Here is a 24,668-nt window from a genome sequence, read left to right on the forward strand (position 1 = left end):
ATTAAGTGAAAGAAGCCAGAATGAAAGGCTATACACTGTATGATTCTAACTATACGGCATTCGGGAAGAAGGCAAAATTATGGAGACAGTAGAAAAAATCAGTGGATGCCAGCAGGCGGTGTGAGAGACGGATGAATACGCAGAGCACGGAGGACTTTTAGGGCGGGGGAACCACTCTGTGTGATACTACAACAGTGTATCCATGTCATTAGACATTTGTCCAGACCCATAGAGTCTGCAACACCAAGAGTGAACCCTACTGTAAACTACACACTCTAGGTGATAATGATGTGTCAACATAGAGGTATTGATTATGACAAATGTACGGCTCTGGTGGGGGATGTGATAACAGGGGAGGCTGTGCTTGTGAGGGAATGGGGAGGGGGTAAATTGGGAATCTCTGTGGCTTCTGCGCAGTTTTACTGTGAACCTAAAACTGCTCTAAAAAACAAGGTCTATTAAAACAACCAAAAAAATTAAAATAAAACAGGTACCAATCCCCTTGAAGACTAACTGGACTGGATAAGTGTATGAAGCCCCCTGCCACCACCACCCCCCAGCCCAGCCCCACACACAGCTGTCATTCCTCCAGGGGGCCTGTTCTCCAGCAAATGACAAGAGTCCCCGAACCAGGCCCAGCCTGCCTTTGTGACAGTGTTGGGTGGAAGGTCCACAGCCCCAGAAGGAAATTCTGACCATCCCCTGTAGCCCCCTCTCACCATCCTCTTGTTTGCCTCCCTGTTCCCCCAAACAAACACTTTTCCCCGTGGTCACCAGGGCCCTCCCCCGTCTCCATCCCTGCATTTGTCACATTGCATGGCAGCACAGCTGTGGAGAAGGATGCACCTGCCCTCTGCCAGCCTCCTGGAGGAAGGCACGCTAATGTGAGTGAAGAGCACTCCCCTGGGCCATGACCTACAAGCCAGCACAGCCATGCCATGATCCAATAGTGCACACAAAGGCTCGCCTCAAAGCACAGCTATCTGCCTGAGCCTCCTGATCACGCTCTCGGCTCCTGTCCTGAGCGTCTAGGGGGTACTAACATCCCTAGATCTGATTCCAGCCTGGGGAGCCCGAGGCCTCCACTCTAAGCTTGAGCTCCAACTCAGAGTTACCAGAGCTGGGCGCTGGGGGGATGGAGTCTTGATCAGCCCAGCCAATATTTCCCATTTTCATCTTTCTTCGTTTGAGAACACAGCCAGGTTGGAGAACAAGCCAGGTAAACTAAAGCCTTGCTACCCAAAGTTTGGTGAGAAGATGTGCTGTACCGGCAGTGACAGAAATGCAGAATCTCACCCAGCCCCCGAGACCTGCTGCATCAGAATCTGCTTTTAATAAGGCAATTTGTGCGTGCATTCAAGTGGCACAGCACTGGATAAGAGAGTGGTTCTCAAACTCAGCTGCACACTGGAACTATCCAGGAAACTTAAAAAATACTGTTGCCTGGACCCACCCCAGAGATTCTGATTTTATTGATCAGGGAGGGAGCCTGGGCTTTGGGATTTTTCAAAGCTCCCAGGGGATTCCACAGGGCAGCCATGGTTGAGAGCCCTCATTCTACACGTATGATCTCTAACACTATCTTCTCTGTCCCTCAAACCCCTCATTGTGTCCTTCCCCGCCCAGTGCCCCTCTTACGGTGCCACCTCTTTCTCCAACGCTTTCTCACAGTATTTTCAATGCCCCAGGATGACTGACGCTAACTAGGTGTTGAGGATGTTGGGCCTGGAAGAGTAGTTCATACTAGGTGGTGAATGACTGACAGCCCTAATTTCCATGTGGTATGTCAAGGGGAGTCCTGGCTTAGGCTAGTCCATCACTGGTGACATCTGACCAGTCTGGGAATGTAAATGAAATGCTTTGGGCATAGAGGGCTTTGCTGGTCGCCTGGATTAGCTTTTTTTATACAGCTAAACATACTATACAGGAAACAGTTATGCATAGCATGGGTGAAAGTTTGCTACTAAATTTAGACAGTTGAGCAAAGACACCTGTGTGTCTATCTGTGTGGATGTGCCCAAATCTCTGCATCCTGCTAATATTTTTGGTAGGAAAGAAAACAAAAGAAAGGGGAGTGAGTGAGGGGAGCACCTTCAGAAGCCAGGAACCAGGGCTGTGGGTGACAGGATGGCAGGGGCCCACGTCCATAAAGGAATGAAGCACTGTGTCTGCCACACCTTTTGGTGACTTGATGTCAGCATCCCCACCGAAAACCCTCCCCTCATCCTCATGAGCTGTCTTGGGGAGGATCCAGAGACCAAGGGAAGAAAGAGGCTGGATCACACTTTTTTATCAGATGAGCAGTGGCCAAACAGAAGCCAGAAGCCCCAGCCACTTGCCCAGCCTGCAGGTGCACTCCTGGGCAGCACCCTGCAAGGAGAAACTGCAGGAAAGCAATGGCTGAAGCCCTGCAGGAGCAGCAGCCAGCTCCCAGGTGCCGGTGCCACCATGGTGCAGCCATCTGGGGGAAAGGCAAGGGAATCTGAGACAGAGAGAGAAAGGGAGGCAGTCCAGAGCCGGGAGACCAATAAAGAGAAAAGGGCAAAAACAGAATACAAAGGAAACAGAAGTGAAAGGAGAAAAAAAAGATAAAGAGTCAGACAGGAAGACATAGGGAGAGGCCAAGCCCCCCATGACTGGGGGTGAGGCTCTGAGCTGGGAAGCCTTGGGACTTAGCTTTTTGCAGCAGCGAGGGGTGGCAGTGAGTCCCTGTCGCACCTGACAGCCAGCTAAGGTGCAAATGAAAAGAACGCAGCGTGGGGCTGCTGGGGCCCTCGGCTCCAGGGCTCTGCTACTCCATCTCTCTGGGCTGACCAGGCAGAGAGATAATTTGCCCATGGCTGGAGGTGTCAGACTCTGAAGATGAGTGTGAAGCCTGCAGGTGACCTGCCCACAGGGATGTGTCCTGTGTAACTAATCCCGGGCAGAGGTGGGAATGGAATTCTGGCCGCTGCAGCCCTATCTCCGAATCACATCCCTGTGAGGCAGTGGAAGGTGTCCTGTCCTCACTCACAGCTTGGGGAGGGAGGCTTCAGCTGGGGGAGTAGGCTGAGGGATCAAGGCCAGCAGGGACAGCCTATCATCGTGGAGGGGTGGGGTTCACCGGGGAGGATGGCTCATGTTCTGTCTCGTACATCACAAATCCAACAAGCATTTCACATGTCAGTTAAGGGCAGAAACTCTGGAGCCAGATTGTCTGGGTTGAATCCTGGCTCTGCTTCTCACTAGCTGGGTGACTCTGAGCTTGTCCCCTAACATCTCCGTGCCTTTCTTTCTTCTTGTATAAAATCGGAATAACAAATAGTAACAGTATTTAGCTGTGGTGGGGATTCGATAAGTAAGCATGTGAAGCATTCAGCTCAGTCCCTGCTGGCACATGTGCCTGTCACCAGCATCCTTGCCGCTGCTGTTCATCTGGGCCCTCTCCATTCTCAGGGCCGGACCACGGGCTTAGGCAGAGCAGCAACCAAGGCAAGGGAGCTCCATGCTTCCGTCCCAGTGGGGGAGCCAAAAACCACCCACATGATTTCAGAGATGGAGGAGTGTCATGAAGGAAACAGAACAGGAGCCAGGATGGAGAGAGAGCAGGAAGCAGGGGCCCCTGCAGCCCTCGTGGTTGGTGGGCTTCCCTGTCTGTCAAGGGAGAAACGAAGTGACAAGAAGCAAGGAGCCAAGCAGAGTCCTGGGAAGAGCGTCCCAGGCAGAGGAAGCAGCAGGCTCAAAGGCTGTGAGGTGGGCAAGAGCTGGAAGTGTCAGGGAATAGAAAGAAGGTGGTGGCTAGAGCCATAGGCAGGGACTGGGTCATGGAGAGCCTCGGAGGCACGGCTGGGATGTGAGTTGGACTCGAAGTGAGTTGGAGTGTCTTAGCAGGAGAGCAGCAGGGTCTGGCTGATATTTTATAAAGAGAACTGGCTTCTGGGAGGCAACTTGATTATAGGGGTGTTGGGGGGCAGTGAAAGCAAGAAGCAACCCTCTTGACAGTCTTAAGAGGTAAAATTTTAAGATGAGGACACTGAGCAATGCCACAGGGTGGAAAGGGGCGGAAGAGGGTGCCACCAACAGCTCCCTTCACTGAGTGCTTACACCACACCAGGCTCTGCACCTTGGCACTTTCACAGAAAAGATGAAATTGCAAGCCCCAAGCCATCCAGCCGGTGCTGGGACATGGCAGGCCCCGGCTGCTGCCTCCTAAGCCCACGCCCCATCCATGAAAGTGACCCTCTGCTAGTGCTGAAGGGGGTGACAAGCAAGCCCCTGGGGGAGCCCCGGTTCTGAGTATGGCTGCAGAGCACATCTGCCCCCTGCCTCACTGCCACAGGAGTGGTTTGTTCAATGTCACAGGCAGTGCTGGAGGAAAAACTACTTTGTGATATACCTGAGATCATTCATTGACATCAGCTGAGAAGATAGCTACCTGTCCTAGCAAATGTTCACTCTGGTTTGATATCCTTCTATCACCTATCCCCATACTGAGAATTTGCCTCTTACAAAAGGCAAGTGCTATGGATTCAAAGCACGAATTTGATTTTTTCCATTTCACATGAACTTTGCAGCTGCATCTGAAAACCAATCAGTGTGGATGTGCTCAGACATGCTCCATGCACCATTCCTGCCATCTTCTCCCCTGGAAAGGGGCTTCTCCTCATGTCTTTCCGTGAAGTGAGCCAGGTTCCTTAGGGGACTCCGCTTTGTCTCACTATCCACTAATGATTAGGGTCTATCCTCTGTGCAGTTACACATGAACTTGTAGATTTTTGTGTGGTAGAGTTGCAAATCATTACTGTCTGGTAGAAAAAAAAAACCTCAAGGTTTAGTTTATTAACCCTGTCCAACATTAACCAATTTTGTATTGAACTTTGTAGTTTTATTTCAGTGTTCCCTGCCTTTCACTGATGATAAGCTCTCAGCCCCCCAAATTCTCCTTGAAACAACTTTACCATCCTGCTGGTCCCTTCATTCATGAATTAAATATAAACTTTTGGCACATATCACTTTATATTTGTAGGACAGTCACATTTCTAGCTCGTCTACAGTCATACTTTGAACATGTTTTTATCTTCATTTTGCAAATGAGAACACCGAGGCTAAGAGAAGTCAAGCTGCTGGCTGAAGCGCACAGAGTTCACAGGAGCACAAACAGGGCTTGGACCCCCCTCTGTCCAATGCCAAGCCCATAGGCTAAGTGCCCTTGCAGTTCCCAAGTTGAAAAGAGCCTTAGAAATGATCTAAACAAGCTCCAGTCTTTTACAGGCCAGAACTAACTCTGAGGCCAGGAGTGGCAAGAAGTCTTGCTCACAATTCACTCACTAGTAAAGGACAAAGGGCAACCTTGGGAAAGGAATTTTTTCAGCTAACCATTACCTCATCTTCTTACATTTATCTCAAGTCTTTGCTCCAACCAGGCCACCCACAACGAGCAAGAAAGAGTGACTAGCACGCAGTGACATTTGTGAAGCCTGCCTTCACCTGCTTGCTGTCAAGGCAGCTCTGGCACAGGTCACTGCTGAGATTGTCAAGCAGGGTTCTGAGCTGGGGCCCCTGGAGGCTCTGAGGCCTCAAGAGTGGGCTGCCCAAGGTCTATGCAGCCCCTAAAACCATGTGCAAATTGTGCATATGTGCATGGTGCATCCGATTCCCAAAGATGTCACATACCCTGCTTTGAGAGACTGTCTCTAGAAGGCTCCAGTTAGAAGCAAATGAATTAACTGGGAAGAGACATGCACTCATCTCCAAGCACTTGCATAGGTTAGCCTGCTAAAGCGGGCCCAAGGATTTGTGAATATGAGAACAATGCGATTCAAAAGTCAGCCTTTGGGGTATCTCATAGGTCAAGCACCTGAAAGGCCTTAGAAGCCATAAGAACATGTGTGAGAGGCTAAGGCCCAGAGAACTATATACCTACATGGATGCTATTTCTGGTGGCAAAAGAGCAGCCAAGGGCTAGAGGGTCTCACCCAGCACAATGGGACTCTCCCCATGAAATATCGGCTCCTTGAAGCAGGGATTCTTACCTACTGTGTTGCCAATTATTCCAAGCTTCTGGAAGAGAGACTAGTATATAGTAGATGCTCAATAAATATTTCTTGACTGGATGAGAATTGTCTAAGAGGAAAGAAATATGCCACTAGGTGGTGTTACCTATAAAATCCATGCCAAGGGTAAGACCCAAAAATGATAATAAAAATAGGAGTAACCAACACCTACTGAGTCCTTTGCAATGTGCCAGGCTCCATGCTAAGCGATCTGCGTGCCTCCCCTATTTATTCCTCACAACAACTCCACAAGGCCACTGGACTATTGTTGGCTCCATTTCACATAAGAGGAAAGTGAGGTTCAGAGAGGTTCTGTGATTTGCCTAAGGTTACACAGCTGGGAGTCCAGTCTACAACCTGGACCAGGTCTGCCTTAATCCACATCTTAACCACTGTACAAAAAACTGCCCTCCCTGGATTCGCTGGAGAAGCAACAGAGGGAAAACCAGAGGAAAGAGAAAAAAATTGTAAAGTGGCGTGAGAAGAGGGCAGTGCAGCAGCCAGAAGACATAACCTGTGTTGCAAAGCTTTCCAGAACGGCTTTTTAGAGACCCTGGGAGGGCAGTGGATAGGGGAAGGGGAAAAGCAGCAAGATGTGGCAGAGGTTGCCAGGTGTTCCCAACCAAAATCCATTCTCCCCTTTTTCCTTCTTACAAGAACTGTGATTTGATTTGGCCACCCATGTGCCCAGATAAAAATTACATTTCCTACTTCCCTTGCATCTTGGAGTAGCCAAGGTTTAAGTAGAAGTTGCTGAACAAAAAAACTTTCAGAAAAATCTCTTTGAAGGAGGCTGACTCAGTTGGGAAACGTGCCCTTCCTTCACTACTTTCCTTCTTCTTCCTGCCTAAAGCCCATATGAGATGGCTGGAGCTCCAGCAGCCATCTTGAACCATGAGGTGATCTTGAGGATGGAAGACAAAGCTTAAAAATGTTGCAGCAAAAGATAGAAGGGTCCTGGGACTCTGACTCCCAGCTGACTCTGGAGCTGCCATACTTTAATGTGAGAGAAAAACTCTGATATCTTAGTTTAAGTCATCTTTTTAAAAAGTTTTTCTCTCATGTAGAGCCAAATCCAATTCCAGTGGGCATAGAAGTCACCTTTGAGGAAAGACCAGCAGAGCTAGCAGTACCCAACACTCCATCTGCAGAAACACCGTCTTGCCAAGGCAGGTGGAAGATGTGCAGGCACCTGTGGACCTGACCACAGCAAAGAAGCAAAGCCCTGAGACAAAGAGAATAGGGCCTCCCTCACACCCACACTCTCTCTTAGGCTGGTGACAAGGGAGAATTAGGACACAAACAAAAAATGGCTGAAATGTGAGTGAGTACCAAAGAAACTAGCAACGGCAAAGATGGACATTTTCAGAAGGTGACAAAAACCACCTAGGAAAGGGCTGCCCCAGTGCTAAGACTGTCATTCACCTTCTGGAAAGGCAGCTGGGTCACCCTGCCCCCAGAGGACCCCCTGGGTCCTACGTAGAAGAAAGGCCAAGGCCAAAAAGCATGTTGACCTGTGGGAAGAATTCAAGGCAGCTAGTACCAGAGCTCGTGCTGGGACCAGAAGCTCCAGGGCCACTGCCAGGCCATAGGGGACCTTTGTGGGTATTAGAAAAAGGCATCCCTTCTTCAAGATACTTCTATTTATTTGGAAATTGTCTAAATAAATGTGCAAATCTACATCTATAATGAGAATGGTGTCCTTTAGAGGTGGCACCCTTGGGCAGTGCACATCCTGAGCAACTGAACACAGTGACCCTGCATAGCTGTCTGATCCCACCACGCCTCCACCGACTGTATGGCTCCAAAACTAGCCAAATTCTATGCTCCTAAGGATGTCTCAGCCTTATTGATGATTATGTGAGGACATGTGGCCCCTAATTAGCAAGACAGGAGGAGTTTCCACCCTAAAAAATGATACAATGTCGAGTTTGGGCACCTGGGTTAAATAGTATTCATAAGAAGAATGCAGCTGTGTGGAGCAGGTGACAGTGGCACTAGGACCAGAAATTGCCTGGTCTGACAAGCATCGAGCACAGTGCCTAGGGAGAAATCAGAGTCTAATAAGAAGTCGGGGAATGCATCAATCTATGGCCAAATGAATGAGGGCATGAATATCTTTGAATTTTTTTACAATTAATTAAAACTACTTTATGTCATCTTACCAGCTTTTTCTCCCCTTGGGTGGAAGGAAGAACTTTTACAATTTATGGAATTATTTTAAACAAATAAACGCAAATGAGCACATCTCAATAAATGATTTAATTCTCTGCTTTAGTTCTCAACTTTAATTCTCTACCCTACCCCTATCCCAACTGCCAGAAAGAGAGAGAGAGATAGGCCGGGTGCAGTGGCTCATGCCTATAATCCCAGCACTCTGGGAGGCCGAGACAGGTGGATGATCTGAGGTCAAGAGTTCGAGACCAGCCTTGCCAACAGAGTGAAACCCCGTCTCTACTAAAAATACAAAAGTTAGTCAGGCATGGTAGTGGGCACCTGTAGTCCCAGCTACTAGGGAGACTAAAGCAGGAGAATTAGTTGAACCCGGAAGGCAGAGGTTGCAGTGAGCAGAGATTGCTCCAGTGCACTCCAGCCTGGGCGACAGAGCAAAACTCCTTCTCAAAAACGAAAAAAAGAGAGAGAAAGAAACCCCATTAAACTGCATCCATGCTTTCCAGCCAGAGTCCAGTTGCTGACCTCACTACATCCTAATGCTATTCTTATGGACCAACCACTACTTCCCATAGAAGGTCCCTCTTCTTGGGGCTTACCGGGGACTTCCATGCCCATTTTGCACCTTGCTTCCTTGCACAGCTTCAGATGCCAACTCTGGGACAAGCGGGGAGAAGCTAGCATGTCCCAAATGAAAAAAGGGATAGGACTGAATCCCGTGCCGGGGAGATTCTTAGTGAGAACTGAAGTCCATCCAGATATACCGATTGGTCCCTGAAGCTATTCCCCCGGGTCAGAAAAGCCACCATACTGCAGCGGGAAGAGAAGTAACAGCTGCACTTGTTGAACCTGCATCTGTGCCCGGCCCTATAACGGACATCATGTGGATGGAAAAATGCTCCAGACAGTGGTTCAGAGGCCCTCGTTTCCTGCACCAGGTATGTGACCTTGGGTGCGTCCCTCTGCCACTCTGGAATTCCATGTCCCCATCTGAGGACACAGACGCTATCATCTCTAAAGCAGTGTTTCTCAGCCACTAATGTGCACACAAATCCCCTGGGGACTTGTTCAGATGGGCAGGTCTGGGGTGGGCCTGAGCATCTGTGTTACCCAACCAGCTCTCTGCGGAGGCTGATGCTGCCAGCCACAGGGCACCCTTTGAGTTGAGAGGTGCAAGGTGCCTCCCGGATCTCACCTTGGGCTGTGCCTCCTCCCCAGTGGCCAAGCAGAGAAAGAATCTCTCACCCTGAGTGAGGCTGGCAGCTGTCCCCCTACCCCCTGCCTCTGCCCTGGTATGCCGGGCACTCTGATTTCAGGCATCGTTAGAATTTCAGCCCAGCAAACAAAACAGTCAGCTGCGGCCCAAGCTTAGGGACCCAGACCGCTGCCTTCTGCTTTTTCCTTTCCAAAGGAAATTTGAGATGTCACTTGTTTTTTTAATCACAAAAAAAGGCTGAGAAAAGAAAATAAGTATTTCCTTCGTGTCTGTCTCTGCTTCCTGCCCCCACTCACTACTTGCCAGAAACTAGGCTTGACAGCCTCTCGCTATCACGCCCTCGAGCCCCCCCACCGGTGCCCTGTTCCCCCAACCCCTCCTGCCCTCCCCACCACTCTCTGAGCACACCTCTGGCAGAGCTGCCTTGCCAGGCTTATTTTTAACAGCTCTGATTGAAGCCGGGAGCCCGCTGACATTTACACTCCCTCATCATTATCAGCTCGAAGCTTCCAGCAGCCAAGCTAAAAAGGCTTCACGGAGCCCGAGCAGGAGGGGCCAGGAATGAAATGTCAGCGGCTCCTCACTCCCACCTCTTGCAGGGCTGCTTCGCCACCTGCCCACAGCACAGCCCACCCGCCCCAGCTCGACCCCGAGAGAGGGGAGGCGGAGAGCCCCCTTCCCCCAGCAAACCCAGAAAAACCCAGGGGCCAGCGGTTTTCTCGCTTCTAGTAACCACATTTTCTCTCTCAAGAATCAGGGCACGTGGTGTGATTTAGAAATGCATGGGTGTGAAAAGACTCATAGAGGCAGAAAAATTAAATCCCATTTAGTTTTGTATTTAATGAGAGCCACCAACAAGCCCCTCCTGGGTGGCTTTATCCTCATTTGGACAAATTTAAACCGCCCAACCAGCTGTCTGCCAAACGTACAGCCTTCCTGCTCCTCTCTGGAGTTCTGTACCATCCAAAGCTCCCATTTTTTCTCAGGGATACTAGGAGGGCAAGATGAGAGTGCACAGCGCCTGGCACCCCAAAAGAGGCTGACCTTGCCTCCAGGTTCCTTACCAGCACCCGCCTAGCCTAGGCCAGGCTCCCACCCCAGGGCCTCCACATCCTGCACACACACTCCTGCGTCTAAAACTGCAACCACATCTCATCCTCACAGCTACTACGCTGATGGGCCTGAGAAACAGGATCCCAGAGCATGGAGTGCCTTGATGCTTTGCTGTCTCAGGAGAGATTCACTGTTGTGTTTTATGTCTGCTAAGCAAGGTCAGAGTTCATGGGAATGCATCTGGCTCATTTGGAAACTTCACTTGTAGAAGGTCTCAGAGACCACTAAATAATTTACTCCTGGGTCATGGAGGAAATAATTTTTACAGAGAAAGCATTTCCAACTCAATGCACTAAAAGGTCACTTCATTAAGATGGTGGAGGTGGGGTGGGAGTTTAGAGGTGAGAACGATGCGTCTGTGGGAGGAAAAACTAGCTGTTAAAAGCATAGAAAGGACACTCACAGTTTAGATTTCTTTCTTTATCAAAGACATCTTGCCTTCCCTATGTGGATGCTAATACAAAAGCAAACAATGTAAAACTTTTGGTAGTGGGTGTTTTTTAAGTCTCAAGGAGCCCCATCCAGGAAGTCTTCCCTCACTTACTCCACTCTGATCATTCGTTCAGTTAGCTATCCTGCAGCCCTCTGCTATATGTCCTGGTCTGCAATCTGCAGCCCCATGAAAAATACTGAATTTCTCATTATTTCCACTATTCCAGGAAGGCGTTCCCCAGCTAGACACAATCTGTGGGCCGCCATCGGTCCTCATACTTCTCTGCCATGCCCTACAAAGAGAGATGGCAAGCTGTGTTTGCTTTGTTCAGAGTGCTTCCTTTCACTTCCACATGTACATTTGCAATCACCAGCCTAACAATTTTGTTAATGTTATCATATTGATATTGCCATTTCAAATGAATCAGCAAGCCCAGTTGATAGTTCAATCTGCAAAATTCTGATTGCGCTGCCAGCTACCAGGGTCTGGCAAAACGAATAGCCTTGAACCATCATAGCTGGAAGCACTATTCCCCAAGTGCCTTGCACAGATGGAACAGTGATGGGGTTGTGCAGGGAATGTGAACATGCACACAGGCACAGCCCTGCCCTAAGGAATCCTGAGAAAACAGTGACCGGGATGACCCGGGGGCCTAAGAGTTCTGGGGCTCTTGCTATGGGCCAGACATGTTGCTGAGTACCATTTTCTGTTCACAAAAGCCCTACTGCTGCTCCCAACTCAGAGCTGGGGAAGAGAGGCTGAGGAAGTGGTAACTGGGATGAAGCCAAGGTGCTAGGCAGAGAGGGGCAGGGGCCGGGTTTTCAGTCAGAGAAGACACCCCTTGGCTGGAGGGACCTGGGAGAGGTGAGGGCTCCTAGGGGTACGGTGAGGACTTGGCGAGGCAGAGTGGGTGAGCAGAGGCAGGAAGCCCAGCGTGTGCTGGGGCTAGAGCTGAAGAGCCTGGTGGTCCAAGTGGTGTGCACAGAGAAACAAGTTCGGAGGTGCCTGGGCTGGACAGGTGCCCAAGGCCTTTGAATGCCATGTAAGGGAGGGGAACTTGAATCCACAGCCACGGGACCACTGAAGACTTGAAAACAAGAGTGGATCAGTGTTGTGTCTCAGGAAGACGACACCTAGCACCAAGTAGGATGGCTGAAAGAGGGGAAGGGCAGAGGAGAGTCCCTCGCGAGGCCACAGTAGTCCTTAAAGCACCAGTGATGGGGCTCCCAACTCCCAGATGGAGGGATCTGGCTTCCCCCAGAAAGGGACAATGCCTGGGGACATGGAGGTCAGGAGTATCACGTGGCTGTCAGTAGGAACTCTGGAGTTGGCCTCACCAAGTGGCCCTGGACAGGACACTCAGCCCCTCCTGTCCCCAGTTTCCTGAGCAATAAAGCAGCAGGAAATGAGACGAGGTCCTCAGGCAGGGGTGTCAGGGGACCAAGGGAGCGAGCGTGTGTGACTTGCCCAGCCCAGCACCTGGTTCTCAGTGCCCCTCACCATTGTTAGCTGCCATGATTAACATGAATAGCAACAGGAGGTTGGAGTGGAGGTGCGGGGGGTGTCCAGTTTGGGGGGATGCTGTGACTGCCCCTCCCTCAGGTCATTGGGAACATGAGACAGGACTAAGAGAGGGGCCAGGGCTTGATTTGGGGGTTCCTGGGGAAAAAGGGAAGGCTGAAGTCACAGGAGGGCCTGAGATCTCAGGAAGAGTCCCAAGGAAGAGATGCAGGCAGCACAGGCATCACCGCACCAGGCTGGCCTGCCCCAGGTCGGCCACCCAGAGCAGCAGGCTCAACACAGATGAGCGGGGCTGAAGCCACCTCGGAATTTCTAAAAGTCAAAATTGTACAAAGAGAAAAAGACTCCAGGTTGGTGGGGTGGGGGACGGCAGGCAGTGGACAGGAGGAGAAGCTCCTGGATCTGTTGTACATCTGGGTAAGTGTCCATCTGTCTGTCTCTGGCTGCTGCTGCTGCTGGCTCACCCAGTGTCCATCTCTGCCTGTGGCCCAGCCCTCTTTCTCTGCATGTGTACATATGTGTGTGTCAGGTATGCAGGGAGCGGGATGCTTCCAGTCTTTCCTTTCACTTATCCTTTTCGAGTAAATCCAGCTTGATGGTCCCCTGCCCTGACCTAGGAGCAGGGAAAGGCAGTCCCAGAAGGAGAGGGAAGCTCTGGTACCTTCTTGCCCGGGGGAGGCCAGAGACCCCGGGCAGTGCCCCCGCAGCATCTGGTTACCATGAAATGGAATTTATACATGAAAATCAGGAGAGAAGCCAGCCCAGGGCACACTAGTCACGGCTGTGACAGAACTGACAGCTAATTAGAAAGCTCCATTTGAGCCTCACGTTGAAGAGCCATTTAATAATTAAATGTCTTATCTGTATTTAAAATCTTCTGACAATATATACTTACAGTATGGCCAGAGAACCAATTTTCTCACTTCCATCACCCTAGAAGACACAATATTTGAATCCAGGCATCTCCCCATTGACAATAAGTGACATGATGTCACACGATTTGAGTCAGGAAGTGTTCTAGTGTTGGAGACCTTTCCTGCTGGCTCTTGGGTTGATACAGCACAGAGACTTCGACTCAGAAACGTGTTTGACATGAATACGCCCCTTCCCAAGTCACTGAGCTGGGACCAGGCATGCAGGGAGTGGGTGAGGGGACCATCAGCCCCACAGGGGAGGCACAGCAGGAGTGGTTCACCTGTGTGCAGCCAGCAAGAGGTGCATTGATCGTACAGCAATAATACAATTTTTGGCCGGGTGCAGTGGCCCATGCCTGTAATCTCAACACTTTGGGAGGCCAAGGCAGGAGGATCACTTGAGGCCAGGAGTTCAAGATCAGCCTGGCCAACATGGTGAAACCTGTCTCTACAAAAAATACAAAAAAAAGAAAAAAAAATTAGCCAGGCATGGTGGCGCACACCTGTCATCCCAGCTACTTGGGAGGCTGAAGCAGGAGAATCACTTTAACCCAGGAGGCAGAGGCTGCAGTGAGCCAAGATCGCACCACTGCACTACAGCCTGGGCAACAGCAAGACTCTGTCTCAAAAAAAAAAAAAAAAATTAAAACAATAATTGTTCATTCATTCATTAAAATAATGACCATAACAATAAAACCAATAATAAAAGTCAGTTCACTTTTCATTAGCATCACATACTGGCAATTTTAAGGCATGTCAGTGATACAATACTTCTCCCCACTAGGGAGGGGCTCCCACTGCCACCCCTTGGTATGCCGCTGCCTCAGCCTTAGGTGACCACAAGGGCAAATGCCCTGGAAGCCACAGGGCTCCCTGGCTTGCTCAGGGAGGAGAGGAAAAGTGCTGCTGCGTATTTCTAGGGACGGTGCAGATGCAGGCCGGTTTGGGCCCCATGGGTATAGTCTGCCCACCTACAAGAGCAGAAAACAGTAAGGGAATGGACCTCTCTGTGCATCAATGAAGCTGAACCCCTTCCTGCTGGCACTGAGCCCTTAACGTTGCCAGTGTCCCCAAGGGGACTGTGGAGGCCACGCAGCACTAGGGAGGGAGAGTAAATCCCAAAGGCACATTCAGAAGCCTCGCAAGGAGACCAGATACAGGTGGAAGAGAGTCATAGGCCCCCCGCTGGAGACACAGATGGAGTGTCTGCAGAGAAGAATAGAGAGGGAGTCACCAGAACCAGCTTCCTGGGTCCTCTTCCTATTGGATGGAGCGATCCTCCCCAGACAACCCAGAACACTGCTGCCCTCACACCCAGGACAACCTCTCAGGGAGTAGAAGGCTGTACTTCCATCTCCCCTCCTGGAAGCAAAACTTCTCTAGTTTCTCTTGCCAGCCAAAGAACCCCTAGTGGGAGAGCGCACACACAAAGGAAATCAGACCTGGGGGGAATTTAAACATGACCATGTTCAACCCTCTCTTCTGGCAGATGAAGAGAAAGCCCAGAGAGGTCAAGTGCCTTCTCTGGACTCATGCAGCTTGTTAGCTGGTGCTCTTCCCATCGCCCCTGCCCACCATGCTGCTGGGAGCAATGTCGTGTCACAGAGCCATTGCAGTCAGCAGGTTATGGGTTTAGGGCCTGCCCTCCTCTGATAGCTGGTGCCAGGGAGGATGTGCTGCACATGCCTCCTGGCCTCAGACAGCAGCCTGGACTGGCTATGAGCAACCAAAGCATGGCCCCTGTACCAGGCAGCACCAGCCCTGCTCTGGGGGTGGATATGAGTTTGCACGTCTGGAGTGCTGAGTCACAACGCCTCTTGAGTCACAGTCAGTAAAACTAAATATCTCTCCCATGGTCTGATCACTGTTGGGACTGGCCCGGACTATCATTAAATTCAGGAGTGTCATGGATCTTGGAAAATACTAATTGCTCCTAACCCAGCTGGGATCCTGCCCTCAGGGTGATCCCTATTTTCCTGGAATCAAATGTCACTTCTCAAAGGGTGGTCGTGGACCGGCAGGGTCAGCCTCACCTGGCAGCTTGGACGAGCAGAATCAGGCTCCTCCTGAACCTACTGAATCAGGACCTGCATTGACACAAAATCCCAGGGTGATGTAGATGCACGTTAAAACCTGTGAGGTGGCCAGGCCCAGTGGCTCATGCCTGTAATCCCAGCACTTTGGGAGGCCGAGGCAGGTGGATCACCTGAGGTCAGGAGTTCAAGACCAGCCTGGTCAACGTGGTAAAACCCTGTCTCTACTAAAAATACAAAAATTCCCAAGCATGGCGGTGAGCACCTGTAGTCCCTGCTACTTAGGAGGCTGAAGCAGGAAAGTCGCTTGAATCCAGGAGGTGGAGGTTGCAATGAGCCAGGATCACACCATTGCACTCCAGTCTGGGCGACAGAATGAGTAAGACTCCGTAAAAAAAAAAGAAAAAAGAAAAAAGAAAAAAGGAAAAAGCTTGTGAGGCACTGCGGGGAGGCACTGCAGGGACACGCAAAGGTGACAACCTTAGAGACTGCCAAAGCTCACTCTGGACACCATCAGAGGCCATCGCAGACTGTCCTTCACAGGATGCGTGTGTGACATGCTGCCATGATCACTCTGTAACAGTGGCACAGGGGTGGATGGGGGAGGCCTGGCTCAGCAGCAGCTCAGGGTACTGAGTCGTAGATGACAGCAAGCTCAATGTGCACTGCTGTGTGATGTCACAGTGTAGCCACCAGGTTGGGAGACCTGCTTCTATACAGTGTCCAGGGAGCACAAGCCCTGGGGCCCCACAAACCTGGGTTTGTGTGCCCACTCTTCACTAGCAGCTCCAGGACCAAGTGTGGTCAGGTCTCTGGAACTCATTTCCATATCTCCACTGTGATGTAAGGATGTGCATGGATCCTAAATGTGAGGAGCTGGCAATCACCAGGTCCCTGGCAGGTGCTCAGAGTCTGAGCTACCATCAAAACTGAGGGTGCAGGGGGAGGCCAACTGCTTCTCTGAATACCCTAAGGGAGGCAGATCTAGGCCAGGTGACCAGGGTTTACAAGTCCCAGGACAGCAGGTTGGGCTTGGTACGCGGAAGAACTGATGAGCAGCTTCAGTCATGCAGGTGAGACCGTATGGGCAGCGACCTCTCCAATAGCAAGCGTTCAGCAGGGATAGGTGCAAGTACATCAGGGAGTCCAGGAGAGGGCTGGCTGCATGCCTGGGAGGGGCAATGAGATGGGGAGTCGGGTGCTTCCTCATTTCTGCTGATCTAAGGTAACACCGCCAGCCTTCTCCAAGATCCAAACAGGGTCTCCTGCTTCCCCTCTCTTTGCAGCAGGACAGATCAGGACAAAGCCATGCAGGAGTGGGGGCCACACACCTGACTAAAACCCCCAACACTCTTTTTCCCAGCAGCAGCTTCCAAGCAACTCCTGATGCCCTCCCACCGGCTAACCAGAAAGGAACCCACCATTGGTCTCCTTAGTAACGACTTCCAAGGCCCCTTGGTGAGGATTTTAACAAGCTTCCAGCTCTCTCCCCAAACTGCCTAATTTTTACAACAATCAGACTCCTTTTTTCTCCTCTAAACGTTTATTTTAGCACATCTGAAAAGCGCACAGTGTGATTTCCAGACCCAAGCTAGACAGCGATTCTTCACAAAGTGCAACGCCCTCAATTAATGAACCCTCTGGGAATGAAGTACCTTCTAACAAAAACACTGTTCAAAATAAAGCTGGAAAAAAACCTCACACAGCCCCTAGGACAGAGATGTGAGTGTTGTTGCCCAGTCACGACCATGACAAGGCGGTGTGGTTACATGGTGGGGTCAGAGATGGGCAGTCTCCAGCCATTCCCAGCAGGTGACCTTGCCCAGTTACTTGACCTTCAACTTGGTTTCCTTGTCTGCAAGATGAGGATGATGACAGGCAACTCCCACGGTGGGAGTGCAGACTGCAGAACACTCACTCATGCAGTAACTACCTGCTGAGCACCCCTGTGCACCAGGCCTTGTTCCTGGGGTGGGGATAGAGCAAGGAACACAGCCCTGCCCCGTGGAGCTCATATTCTGTGGGGTAGCTGGTGGAGGTGAGTACTACAGAGAGGAATCAAGCAGTTGAGGGGTAAAAGCACTGGGGGTGCCGAGTGGGAGTTACCTTTTTCTAGGCAGCGGGGAAGGCCTTTGATCAAAGACCTAAAGGAAGAAGGGAGTGAGCCCCATGGGTATCTGGGAGAAAGAGTATTCTAGGCACAGAGAACAGTCAGTGCCAAGGTCCGGAAGCAGGAATATGCTTGGTGTTCATGGAAAAGCAAGGAGTCCAGGGTCACTGGAGTGAGAAAGGGGAAAAGTAGTCAAGGGTAGGGACTTTGGATATCACTGTGATGAAGCAGTAGCCATCAGAGGATTCTGAACAGAAGAGTGACCTACATTTAGAAAATGATGCACGTAAGGCACTAGGAACATGCCTTGCATGTAGTAAGTGTTCAGTTAACATCATCAACTGTTATACACCTCAGTTTCTATCCGGTCAGTCCACACACAAGCAAACGTACGTGCCCACTCAAAACCCTTCAATAACACCCCTCTGCCTACTGAGGCATCCCAGACCCTTCACTCTTGGATGCAAGCCCCTGTAACAAGGCCCAACCCACACCTCCAGCCCCCACCCCACCACATGTGCCCAGCTACAGCCTCCCTCTCCCTGAATCCACACATCTTCCCTCGTCTTTGCTTTCACCTGTGCAAGTTCCTTCCTCCTCTCAGCACCTCCTGAAGTCCTACCCAACGTCACAACCCATCTCAAAGGCCACCTCCTCCATAAATTCATCCCTCATGCATCCCCAGAGGGATGTCATGCCTCCCACGGATGGCCAAGCATGCTGGGTCACTCATGGATATATCTCATCCTTGACGCTGGTCTCATCTCCCCAGGAAACCCCACCTCCCACCCCTGTCACCACCCATGAGATGGTGACCTACCAAGCTTATCTGCGGGGCTTAGCCCCAGTGCTGAATAGACCACTTTCAAATTCAGCTGAATAACACCAATAAATGCACAACTTCTATTTGGCCCCTTCCATGTGACAGAGACCTGGCCGATACTCAGCCAAGATGCTGAGGGGGCAGAGCTGGCTTCTTCCGGTATCCTAGGGACCAGCATAATTATAAATAGAAAGAAGGGGGGCATGCCCCTTCCTTAACATAAAAAAGTCAGCAGGAAAAATAAATCTGATGACCACTCAGTTCCATTCACCACCGTCTCCGAACATAGATGCAGGTAAGTTATTTGACAAGATAAAAACAGGTCATGATAAAGATGAGGAGATTCAAAAACACACACAAAAAGGCTGAGCGGGGCTGCCTGGCCACACTCAAGCTCTTGCGTCTGCAGAAAGGGCACCTTGCCCACATAAATGAGGCCCCAGGAGCAGCAAGAACCAGATGAAAGGGAACCCAAGGCCCTCCTTGCCAAGTCAGTGGCAGGGAGCGCTCTGGCTACATCGCAGGGGCCTCCAGTGACTGTGGTGTAACGAGAGCAGGGAACATAAATCACCATCCCTGTCTTTACAGAAAACATATTAAAGACTGATGAACTCCAGCATGATTTTCTGAAGCGGGCAGAAGAGATGGCAGATCAAACCGGGGTCAGAATCTTCTAGATGACTGCCTAACCAGATGTGGATAAATCACAGGACCACAGGGCATCTCCGGAGGGTCTTAATTAAGGAGCTCGAGGTGAAAATGGGGCCAGGACACATGGACTATTGTTAGCTGTGGCCCCTCTGGAGGCCACAGGTAATAACATTTCAAGCCATTTCACCGGGTTAGCCTCAGCCCAGACTCTGCCCAGGGCCAAGAACAAAAAAGAGAAATTGACCAGTCAGAAAGACAACCACACCCAGGATCTGGTCCGGAGGCCTCCGCCAAGGGCACCATCAGGTGGGTGCCAGCAAAGGCATGCAGGAGGTCAGGATATGGGACAGAACCTCCAGGCGAGAAGGTCCCACAGATGGTACCCACGGTGGGCATCCACCAGTTTTTGTTTTGTTTTGTTTTTGTCTGCAGCTTCTGCTCACCCTACTTCCCAGGGACTTCCCAGTGGTAACCCCAACTTTTGTCTGGAGATCCGCCCCTCCCCAACTCTGGTCTTGTGGTCAGGTGGAGATGACCAGCTCCAGGGCCAGCCCATCATTTGCCTGGCCATGGAGTCTAGTTCCAGATGGAAACAGAATCCCATCAAAGCCATTATGACGGTGTGAGACTTTTGAAGCAGAGGTTAACGTCATTTCTGGGGGACTTGGAGGTAAGGCAAGGTCAGAACTGGAGCTGCTGTAAACATCTTGGGACATGAATGAAGAAGGGGAGAATCAGAAATCAGGTCTATGTGGAAGAGACTACAGGAGAGAGAGAGACAGAGAGAATGAATGAATGAATGAACGAATGAACGAATGAATGAACGAATGAATGAACGAATGAACGAATGAATGAACCTGGGCCCTCATAGCATCATATGAGCCCCTGATTAGGCCTCATCTGACTCAGGTCTGCCAGACTGCAAAGGAAGGAAGCTAATCGGTACTTAGTGTTTGTCGCCCGGTGCGGTGCAAGTGTTATTTCATTTAGTCCCTGCAATAACCCTGGGAGATAGGCTTATTTGGGGGAAATCTTTATTTGTAAATAAGGAAATAAATTAAAGTTTGGTTTTTTTTTTAAACTTGCCCAGTTAGGTCATTCACACATGGTGGAGACAGAATCTAGAGACCAGGGATCAGCCCCAAGGCTATGATATTTGTGCTGTCCCGCTCTACCCCTGAGCAAACAGGCCAGATGTCCAGAGAGGGCTGTGCTGGCAGAGTTCATACTTTGATAACTGAACCCTAGAGTAAGCCTGCCCTGGAAATGTCAGCTCAAGGGACTGACAGGCATAATGCTCTTTGGGAGAGAAATGCCACATCTGCAGTGACATGCATCCTAACACTGTCCAAGGACTGGGGAACCAGCGGAGGAGCAGCTGATAAATGTCAAGGCACACAGTAATCCTGGGTAAAAGGCACACAGTAATCCTGGGTAATCCATTCAGAGCTGGCAGTAATCTAAACTTTCTGTACAGCAGTGACTCTGAGCTGTCAGTCACAACGCAAGAGGGAGCCTTGAGGGTCCTCCAGGATGTTTGCCAAGGGCACAGGCCCAAAGCCAGAAAATGTACCCAACAGGGATACCATCAGGAAGATGTTGGAAACAAAAGATAAAGCACTCTACCTGGGGAAGTACCCCAGCTGCAGGGGCCTCCTGGAGACACGCTCACCTGAGCTGGCTCACGTGCTGCTGAGGCTGGATGGAATGGCACATGGCAACATGCTTTGTCAATGGTAACGTATTGTTATTTTAACTCTGTGCTTAGTTTGTAAAGACTCACTCCGTCTCCTTTGTTAAATAAAACCCCGATCTCTCCCCGGGTAAGGCAGGGCAGCTGGTCAAAGGACGCCGCCTCTATTCCCCAGGCCTCCCCTTCTCCCCAGATACCTCACATCCTAACTGCAACACACGAGCCCCCAAAGCTCTGCTGATTCCCCTTTACACTGGAGCCCTTTTGGTCATGGACCAATTCCTGTTCTCAAAGACCTTTCTCTTTATGCTATAGAGGAATATTTGAAGAATACTAAAGAAAAACATGCCACCATGCCCAGCTAATTTTTGGAAAAGGAAGTTGCAAAGAAATGCACAAGCAGCTTCCCCAACGGTCCGGCTGGGAAAGCTCAGGTCCTGCCTTGCTGAGGCCCTGCCAAGGCTCAAAGACCCTGCCCCACCCCCACGTGCTGCCCTTTGAGCTGTGAGTAGGGTGGAAGACAGGGAGGCAACACATGGGGCCAGCTTCCTGGGGAGCTCAAGCAGGAGCCAGGCTGGGGACAGAGAGGTGCCACCCCCACTGCCCACCAACCACACTCAAGGCCCATGTCACCCACACAAAGGCGGAGAAGACAAATCGAGGGGTTGCTAACCTGTAGGCAGGACCAGCAGTGCTGCACGAAGAGAGATGAAAGGGGTGAGGCTCCAGTCCAGGGGCAAAAAGAATCCTAAGTGACACACACACACGTGCCCAGCTCTTCCCTGCCCCAGGGTGTCTGCCCCAGCGTTCACTGCCTGAGCTGCCCTCCTTTCTTCCCATCTTCCCTCCCTTAGGAAGTCCTGTGACCACTACCATCCTCCTCCTCTGTAGGGCTGGTGGTGCCCTCCCCTGGGGTGGCATCAGCACCCTGTGGGCGCCTCTGTGAGGACTTTCTGGAAGGTGCAGCAGGGGAGGTGGGTAGGAGGGTAGGCTTTCCTTGCTGCCCGGGTTTACATGCCAGCTTTGCCACTTCCTTTGTCACTTTAACTACATCACTTCACCTCTCCGTGCCTCAGTTTCCTCCTCTGTGAAAAAAGGAGAGTAACAGTGCTGAGGAGTGAATAAAATAGTTCCCAGGAAGTGCTTGGCTCATGCAGTAAATGTGAGCTTTCATGCTTTTAACTTGTCCTTTTTCTCCACCAAATCGAAAGTTCCCGAGGGCCCAGGCTCCATATGCCTGCAGCGCCCCCAGCACACACCAACATCCACCTCCCCCATGGCAATGGTGGAGCAGCCACCCAATGGGACCCTCAGGAAAGGCCCAACATGGCATTGGCTGGTGGTTAAGAGCCACACTCGGCCAGGTGTGGTGCCTCATGCCTGTAATCCCAGCACTTTGGGAGGCCGAGGCAGCGGATCACAAGGTCAACAGATCAAGACCATCCTGGCCAACATGATGAAACCCTGTCTTTACTAAAAATACAAAAATTAGCTGGGCATGGTAGCATGTGCCTGTAGTCTCAGCTAGTCGGGAGGCTGAGGCAGGAGAATCGCTTGAACCTGGTAGGCAGAGGTTGCAGTGAGCTAAGATCGCGCCACTGCGCTCCAGCCTGGTGACAGAGTGAGACTCAGTCTCAAAAAAAAAAAAAAAGCCACACTTGGGACTCAGTGGTCCTGATATCACGCACGGGCCCAGGGTCGGAGTGCAGCGACAAAGGACAAGTTCCTTTACTTCTTGAGCTTCGGTTTCCTCATCTGTAAACATGAAATAAACATTACAATATAAAAAAATAAATAAAAAGCCAGGCATGGTGGCTCACACCTATAATCCCAGCACTTTGGGAAGCCAAGGTGGGATGATCTCTTGAGGCCAGGAGTTCAAGACCAGCCTGGGCAACATAAAGAGACCTCATCTCCACCATAAAGAAAAGAAAAGAAAAGAAAAAAGCCAACCTCACAGAGTTACTGTGAGAAATAGATGAAAAGACATTTCAAGAGCTTAACACAGTACCCGACACTTAGTAAGTCACAATAAATACAATGGATTTGTTTTTAGTGATAATGATGCCGGTACTCCTATCTGTAATGAGCAGTGAGTGCTCCGAAACCATCTGCAACCTCAGCTACTCTCTCCAGAGGTGCTTAAAGGAAGAAAGTAGGGCAGAAGGACTGCCTCCAAGATGCTCAGGGAGGAGAGATGATCAGAAGAAGGTTCTGGAAACATCCCGACAGGAAACTTTCCCAGCGAGAAGCTGTGGGTTCCTGCCGCTCCCTGCATCTCTTGCTCTCTCTAACTCTGCCATCTTCCCTCTTCACCCCATTAGTCTTGTCAAACAGAGAGGAAGGGATGAAACGATGGAGTTTGGAAATTAACATTTCAAAGTAAATACTGGAAGAGTGCTGCCTGAGCCTTGGAGTGGCAGGTGCAGAGAGGAGGGGTGAGGGGTGGGTCTGGCATGTGTGCTCTCCACAGCTTTTGTGCCTGATCAGTCATCTCATTTCCCTTCTATAGCACATTAAAGAGAAACATCGCCGACAAACCTCTCAGTCCCCGCCAAGCTGCTGGGTGCAAGCTGAGCCAGCGGGCAGACACAGCCCGGTCCTCCTGGCTCTTCTCTTGCAAACCTCCATCAGATGGGCCAGAATTTGAGGGGGAAAGAACACTGTATTCAGCTCAGCTTACTCATATACCACACCCAGGAAGTAGTTAGGACAGACCCTTAATGCCTTCCCAGAAGGGCCCAAACAGAGCAAAGGATCAATCCCTTATTCATTGGCCCACTGTCCACCCAATAATCACTGTAACTAGATTTTACTTTTAAAATATTTGTTGGCTCCTTCTCTGCCTGTCCTGGAATGAGGACATTCTGTGCCTGGGAAGAAGGCACAGAAACAATTCCATGGCTTGAAACCATATAGTGGTGCCAGCCCTTCACTCAATGCCTAATCAAAACAGTTCCGATGACAGAGCCTCTCCTCATAGGCTTTACATTTGCAAAATGATTTGCTAAGACCCAGTAGAGTTGATGCACGTGCCCATGACCTAGCAATTCCACTCCCAGGCATTCACCGAAGAAGCTCTGCTCTCCCAACTGTGCACCAGGAAGCACCTGCCAGGATGTTCCAAGCATTATTTGCATGGAAAAACCTGAAAACAATCCAAATACACACCAAAAGGAAAGTGGGCAAATCGTGGTAATGCCACATAATAGTGAAAAATGCGTGAAACACAGTCCACATCATCATGGATGAATTTCAGAAATGTAATATTGAGTCCAAAAAATAAAAAAATAAAACCAGCCTCTTACAAAGGAATATACATAGTTTGGTTCCTTTATGAAAAAGTTAGAGAATAAGCAAAAGTTAAGCTAAGGTTTACATATATACATCTATGTAGCAACACGAAGAAGAAAATCAAGAAAGTTATAAACACAGAAGTCAGTACAGAGTTTCCCTCTGGAGCTGAGGCTGAGGTTGGGTTGGAGAGGGCACAGGACCTTCCTGCAGCTTTGCTATGTTCTTTTGCTTAAGTTTGGTGGTGAATTCATGGATACTCATTTTATTATTATGCTTTGCCACTAACATATACATCAAGACATGTTCTAAATTTTCTTTTGTTATCAAAAAATCATTTCTAAAGCATTATTTTCAAAAAGAGGGTTGGCCGGGCACAGTGGCTCATGCCTATAATCCCAGCACTTTGGGGTAAATCACCTGAGGTCAGGAGTTTGAGACCAGCTGGCCAACATGGTGAAACCCCGTCTCTACTAAAAATATAAAAATTAGCCAGGCCTGGTGGCAGGCGCCTGTAATCCCAGCTACGCAGGAGGCTGAGGCAGAAGAATTGCTTGAACCCCGGGAGGTGGAGGTTGCAGTGAGCCAGGATCGCACCACTGCACTCCAGCCTGGGTGTCAGAGCAAGACGCTGTCTCAAAAAAAAAAGAAGAAAAGAAAAGA

The 24,668-nt window shown here is 50.3% G+C and overlaps 1 protein-coding gene and 1 long non-coding RNA gene across 6 annotated transcripts in view; one reads left to right on the forward strand and one right to left on the reverse strand.

Annotated features, from left to right (window-relative positions):
* SLIT1 (slit guidance ligand 1) overlaps positions 1–24,668 on the reverse strand; it is a 186,297-nt gene that overhangs the window by 86,846 nt on the left and 74,783 nt on the right. The window lies entirely within an intron of this gene.
* On the forward strand, positions 16,113–24,324 carry LOC100936394 (uncharacterized). 3 transcript variants are annotated; one of them, XR_008510577.2, is made up of 6 exons: positions 16,113–16,507; positions 16,721–16,892; positions 16,987–17,156; positions 18,956–19,324; positions 19,451–19,688; positions 20,496–24,324. It is a non-coding gene; the product is annotated as an uncharacterized LOC100936394 (long non-coding RNA). The 3 variants fall into 3 exon arrangements; XR_008510576.2 differs by having other exon boundaries at positions 16,132–16,507; positions 19,451–20,754; positions 21,027–22,341; XR_002916469.3 differs by having other exon boundaries at positions 16,133–16,507; positions 20,499–24,324.

This window comes from Pongo abelii, chromosome 8, assembly GCF_028885655.2.
Source record: "Pongo abelii isolate AG06213 chromosome 8, NHGRI_mPonAbe1-v2.0_pri, whole genome shotgun sequence".
NCBI classification, from domain to species: Eukaryota; Metazoa; Chordata; class Mammalia; order Primates; family Hominidae; genus Pongo; species Pongo abelii.